General features: G+C 51.1%; 1 long non-coding RNA gene across 1 annotated transcript; it reads right to left on the bottom strand.

Moving 5' to 3' along the window:
* Nucleotides 1-1,339: 1,339 nt before the first annotated feature.
* LOC141370735 (uncharacterized) lies at nt 1,340-5,268 on the bottom strand. The gene is made up of 3 exons (XR_012375043.1): nt 5,066-5,268; nt 4,496-4,599; nt 1,340-3,250 (listed from the first exon to the last, which is right to left on the bottom strand). It is a non-coding gene; the product is annotated as an uncharacterized lncRNA (long non-coding RNA).
* Nucleotides 5,269-5,609: the final 341 nt, after the last annotated feature.

The following is a 5,609-nucleotide window of genomic DNA, read 5'->3' as shown; positions in this document are numbered from 1 at the left end:
TGGGTTGCGGACAGGCGGGAGCCCCAGACCATCCTCCCCGCCATTACCAGGAAAATAGGAGCAGTTTTTAGGCCCCGGGCCCGCGTGGGAAACGCACCCCGGAGCCCCCAACCCTCTCTGCGCGGCGGGCGCAGGGAGGCGCCGGAGGGTCCGGTGTAATTCAGCGCGCGTTGAGCTGCAGGCGCCGGGTCCCGCAGCCGCGCGTCTGCCGAGCCTCCGGCCCGCGCGGCCGCCTTCCGGCGTCTGCCTCCGACGAGAGAGAGCTGCGGGTTTTCCGTGGAGAAGCGTGCGGCCCGCGCCCGCCGCCCCGAACGCCCCGCACCGCTGCGGCCCGGCGCCGTGCTCGCAGTCGCCGCTCAAGGGGAGGCCGCGAGACAAAGACGCGGCGGCCGCTGGTGGCCGACGCGGGCGCCTGGAGCCCTCTGTGGCCTGGCCCGGCGGAGAGGGCTCTGGGAGGTCGGTCCACGTCCCCGGCCGGCCCGGCCCCGGCCCCGGCTCCGCTCCGCTGCAGGGCCCCGGGGAGGGGAGACCCGGCGCGCCTCTCAGCCCCTGCTGCCCCGCGCAGCTCTCCGCCCAACAGCCGCCAGCAGCGCCGGTCGCCGCCCGAGGGCCGCCGGGCCCCCACCAAGGACGGGATGACCCCTGCTGGCCGTAGCAGAGGAGGCCGCCGAGCCCCGCCCCGCCCAGCCTCTCAGCCCTGAGCACCCTGGGCCTGGGCGCGCCCCGCGAGTTTGTGGGAGATCTGGAAGAACAGTCCGAGTCTCACGCGCTGCCACGCAGCGGAAACCAGGCGTCTCTGCTAAGTGCCCTCCCTCTGCTGGGCCCGCGGCGTCCCCACAGCGGCCGTCCGCCCTTGCGCTGGGCTTCTCAACGCCGGCGGCCCTGGCCCCTAAAGCCTGTGCCGCCTCCAGGAGCCCGGCACCCGAGGCGAGGAACTGGGCTCACATGAGACCAAACAGCCGGACCTTTAGCCACATTGGCCCAGCCGGCTGCCGGTGGGCGATTCCTCCTCCCTGAGCCAGAGCCACTTCCTGGAGACCCGGAGACAAGGCTTCACTTTGTCAGTGTCCACGTCCCAGAGTGGAGAACTTCGTCGAGGACAGGTCTGCGCGGGTGAAACTCGCCGGCGGTCCTTGCTAGGAAATTTCCCTGTGAAAGATGCATAGTCCGTATGCGGGGCCTGGGAAAGATGTTTCAGAAAACACACACTTGGCGGTACAGCCAACATAACCGATATATTGAAACAGTCTAAAATGCACAGATATCTATATTACATGTACATACTGGGCATGGAAAATATATTTCTCTAGAAAACATACATACAGAGGCACTTTTATTTGTATGGGAAAGCAACCTTCTGGGAAAAGGTTACACGTAGCATGGATAAACACCACTTGTAAAGATTCATTTACATAAACGGTACACTTGCATATATATCCTACACAGGGAATATACAGTCCTCATCGATTTAGCTACATAGATGTATCCATTCCATAGGGTGTATAAAATCATACATGGAAAATGCATCCAGATATTAATGTGTCCACATAAAAAGTGCATGGAAAATACATATTATTATATATACACAAATTGAGTATCTACCCAATGTATGAAAAAATACGTTCTATAAATTAGTTTGTTTACATGGTGTGTGCGTACCAAATACATTGCAGTACATTCTTTGAGCGCACATATTATTGTATTTATAATACACATTTATTTGGCTATCTTACAAACAGTAGCAGGAAGGAAGCTCAGGCATTGGCAATAACAATCGCCACCGGCTGAGCCTCTTTTCTGTCTTTCTATTATTTCCATCTTTTAAAAACCCCTTCTTATGTCTATATGGATTATTTATATAAGTGGTCTCCTAACTCAATTTCCCTAGTACATCTCTTGCCGAAGTCAGGGTCTATATTTAGTATCCCAAGTCCTGCTTGCAGCAGGGTCTGACTGCATAATCACAGCCTGTATGGAATGAGCATTATATAATCAGGTTACCCCTGTGTCTCAGGACTTGTTCTTCTAGACCTAAGATAAATATATTAGAGACTTACTCTAGGCTGCCAGTTAAGAAAGGCGGGGGAGGGAAGAGGGAAGTGCAGTGACCTGGCAAGTTGTGTAACAGGCAGGTTGGGGTAAAGGCAAGTTCTAGGTGTATGCTGGGCACTCAGGGTTCCTGAAAGCCAAAGTTTGTTTAAAATTTTTTTAAGTTTATTTTTAAAATCTCCAGTGGAGAAACACTCATGAAGTAAAGGCTGGACCTGGTCTCCTACGTCCCTCTCAAACCCCAGAGCAGCCCCACTCCCTCTCAGCTAACCGGGAAGAGGATTCTACCCCACCTAGCTCTTCAGCAGCGTTTAGCATCCTTAATGCTGGCCAGATCTACACCCGTAGCAGGGCAAGTTTACCCTGGAACCGATGTTTTTCTCAACAAAATCCACTCCTAACACTTTCGGAGAGGCAATAATAGCTGAAAGCATTTTCTGACCCTGAGCGAACTCTGTTTTGGCCCCGGAAAAATGAGTCCCACTTGGGTCTTTCTTTAGTAGCTAAAAATCCGAGACTACCTGACACACGCCTATGGAAAAATTCTTTGAAAGACAATGCACTCACACCCCGCAGAGATATTGTTTATGGGTTCCATGTAGACACTGCCATATTTTACTGTCCAAAGGAATCAATTAATTAGTGCCTCGCCAGTCCCCGCGCCAGCCGCTGCTTGGCTGAGCGTGAGCGGCTGAGATAGATGTGCGTGGCCAGCTCGCTGGTCTTGTTAACAAGCCTTGTCATAAAGATGGAGATGATAAGGAGAGCGCGGAAGCCCTGGCAGCCGCGAGGGGGGCCTTCGAGGGCCAGCCCACAGCGTGTGGGGCAGCGGCGGCCGGCCGAGTCGGAGCCAGAGCCCTCGCCGGGTGCTGCTCCGGCATCCGCTGCTCGCTCGCGGTATCCAGTCTTCTCCCCTTCTGGGGCGTTCACGCTGGGACTCGGATAATTCCCTCTCTTCTCCGCTCTTCTGAATTTTCCCTTTTCTTCATCACGCCCCAAATTTAAAAATTTTTTTGAATAAAAATATGTAAACCTCTGTGAGTGCCTGTCTTGCTCTCTGCCACATTTGTTCCGAGACCTGCTGCCTCCTCCTTTCCCTGCATTACTCCGCGTGGTTTCATCTCTGTCTGGAGCTCTTTTCCCTCTCTGGCTTCATGGTTGCTTTTTCTACCAGGTTGGTGCTGGCTCAGGCCCCAGTGAGCTTATAAAAAAAAATAATAACACAAATAACCCCTGGTTATCTTGCGGCAGAATTAACACCCCCTGATAAGCCAGACCCCATGATAAAAAAACCCAACCCTGGATGTAATTGCTGGTTTGGGTTGCAACACTTAATTCTGTTTAGTCTCACCAATGTGCATACTTAACGAAGAGATATTGATATTAAAGGGCAGGGGGGAATTAATTTTACCTTTATGGTCATCTATTAAGAGCATAAGATGATCTGAGTCTCCTTTAAAGGGACCACAAAAGGGGGGAGGGAAAGAGAAGGAAAGGGAGGGGGAAGGGAGAAATATGACTGAAGGCGAACAAAGATCTTTGCCTGAAGAAACAATGTAACACTAGACAGAACTATAAAGTCTGGGAATGTAAAAACGCAGGACCCTCTCAACTTCCCCCATTTGGAATCTTGTCCCTTGCACTTCCTGCTGAAATCCCAATCCTGACTACACAGCAGTATTTAAGGAAGAATTCATGCAATTATCTGGATAATTGTAGGGAGAGAGAGAGAGAATGAGAGAGAGAGAAAGCATTTCCCTTTTATTGTCTGATCCTCTCTTGTGTCAGTGCAGGGGGGGTGTTATATGGGATATGGAGGAAAAGGAGGTAGTAGGGTCTCCCAATGTCACCCTGTGACCTACAAGATGGCTACTCCTGAACCAAGAAGGTCCAAGGCAGGAACTCATAGATTCTTAAGAGATTTTGAAGGCTTCCGTGATCCAGTTTCATTTTCCAAAATATTTGTTTGGTTTTACTCTGTCTGTATAGATCTGCCTCATCTAGTATTGTAATTATCACAAGTAAGAGAATAATAGATAATTATAGGGGTGTCGATAATATCATTTATTTTATAGCCACACAAGATATGATTAGAGTTAATGTCAGAGGCTCTGTTGGAGCCTGGAAGGCACCAAGAGGTACGGTAGAGAGAGAGGCCAGATTGTCTTTCTCTTTCCTATTTTTAATGTGTGTGTGAATCTCCAGAAATCCCCAGTTCTCTAAATCCCCTCTCCAGATGTGTTAAGGGAAATCTCTACAATTTTAGGGGTTGGAAGCTCAGAGAAGGGCAAACAATTTGGTACTTAAATCTCTCCCTTAGTCTCAGGGCCAGTAGTCTCTGCTGTCCCATGTTCCCCCACAATGAAGGACTTCACCCTCAGTTCAAGACTACTAAGGTCACAGAGACTTAGCAATTTAGGCCAGTGAGAGGAAGACAGGGTCTTACCAAAACCAAGTTCATTATCATCCTCAAGTGGGCACTGGGTCCAGAGTGAAGCCCCCTTTGATCCCAATTTGGCCTTCTTTCCTGGACCTCTTCCCCAGAGACACCTGGATGGGGGCAGAAATCAGGTTAGGGCCCTGGAGGTTGGTTGGGATGGGGATGGGGAAAAAAATGAAAATATGCTTTCTTGTTTCTGGGATTCAGAACACCAGAAGCCAGAAGCCTGGGCGGGGGCGGGGGGGAGAGAGAGAGATTGTGGTAGAGAGCCAGGCAAGAGAGTCAAGGGAAACCATGAAACAGGAAGACAAGAATAAAAGGAATGAGTGAAAGAAAAGGGACAGGAGGAGAAACCACAGGGAATAAAGGAAGGAAATAAAAAGGAAAAGCTAGAAAAGGAAATAAGAGAAAAACTGAGGAACATTTAAAAAGGAAAGGAAGATTTGAAAGCGAAGGAGAAGAAGGAGGGAGAACAGAGGCCAGGGTCTGCCGGCCCTGCGCTCTGCCAGGCTGCCTGCAGCAGTCTGGGTGGGCGGGGGGCGCCATGACAAAGTGAAGGTCAAGTTAGCATCGTACCTTATAAGGAAGGCGTCGGTCCTCCATTTCAGCCTTTCTTTCTGCCTGGACATGGCCGTAGCATTTCTAGGCTTGTAAACACTGGACTCTTTGCGGCCTTAGAAAAAAATAAAGACCCCCTTCCTTCCTTTATTGGGGGTGAGCTCCACCGGCTGGGGGAAGCAGCGGACAGAGAAGTCAACTAATGAAGACTCCGGGAAACTTTTCTCTCCTTTTCTCTCTCTCTCTCTCTCTCTCTCTGGCTCCACTCCCGCCAGCTGGGGCTCCCTCCCTCCCTCTCTTTCTCCCTCCCTCCCTCCCTCCCTCTCTCCCTCCTCTTCCCAGCCCAACGCCTCTTTTGCTCTCTGTATCTCTGGATCTTCCGCGTCTCTCGCCACTGTCTGTAACTCTGGGCTCCGTCTGTCCACACTCCCCTCCCCTACTGCAGACTTCTAAATCCGTTCCATTCCACCAGGAAAAGGAGCAGGACGTAAGAATTGGAAAGAAAATTAGCCATCACAAAGAAAAGTTCATTTACAGCCTAAATGTCTATTAAGATTTCCTT

Source organism: Callorhinus ursinus, unplaced genomic scaffold (genome assembly GCF_003265705.2).
Source record: "Callorhinus ursinus isolate GAN/ISIS: 27379988/994484 unplaced genomic scaffold, GSC_fseal_2.0 scaffold44, whole genome shotgun sequence".
Classification (NCBI taxonomy): domain Eukaryota; kingdom Metazoa; phylum Chordata; class Mammalia; order Carnivora; family Otariidae; genus Callorhinus; species Callorhinus ursinus.
This window is presented reverse-complemented; position numbering and strand designations above follow the sequence as displayed.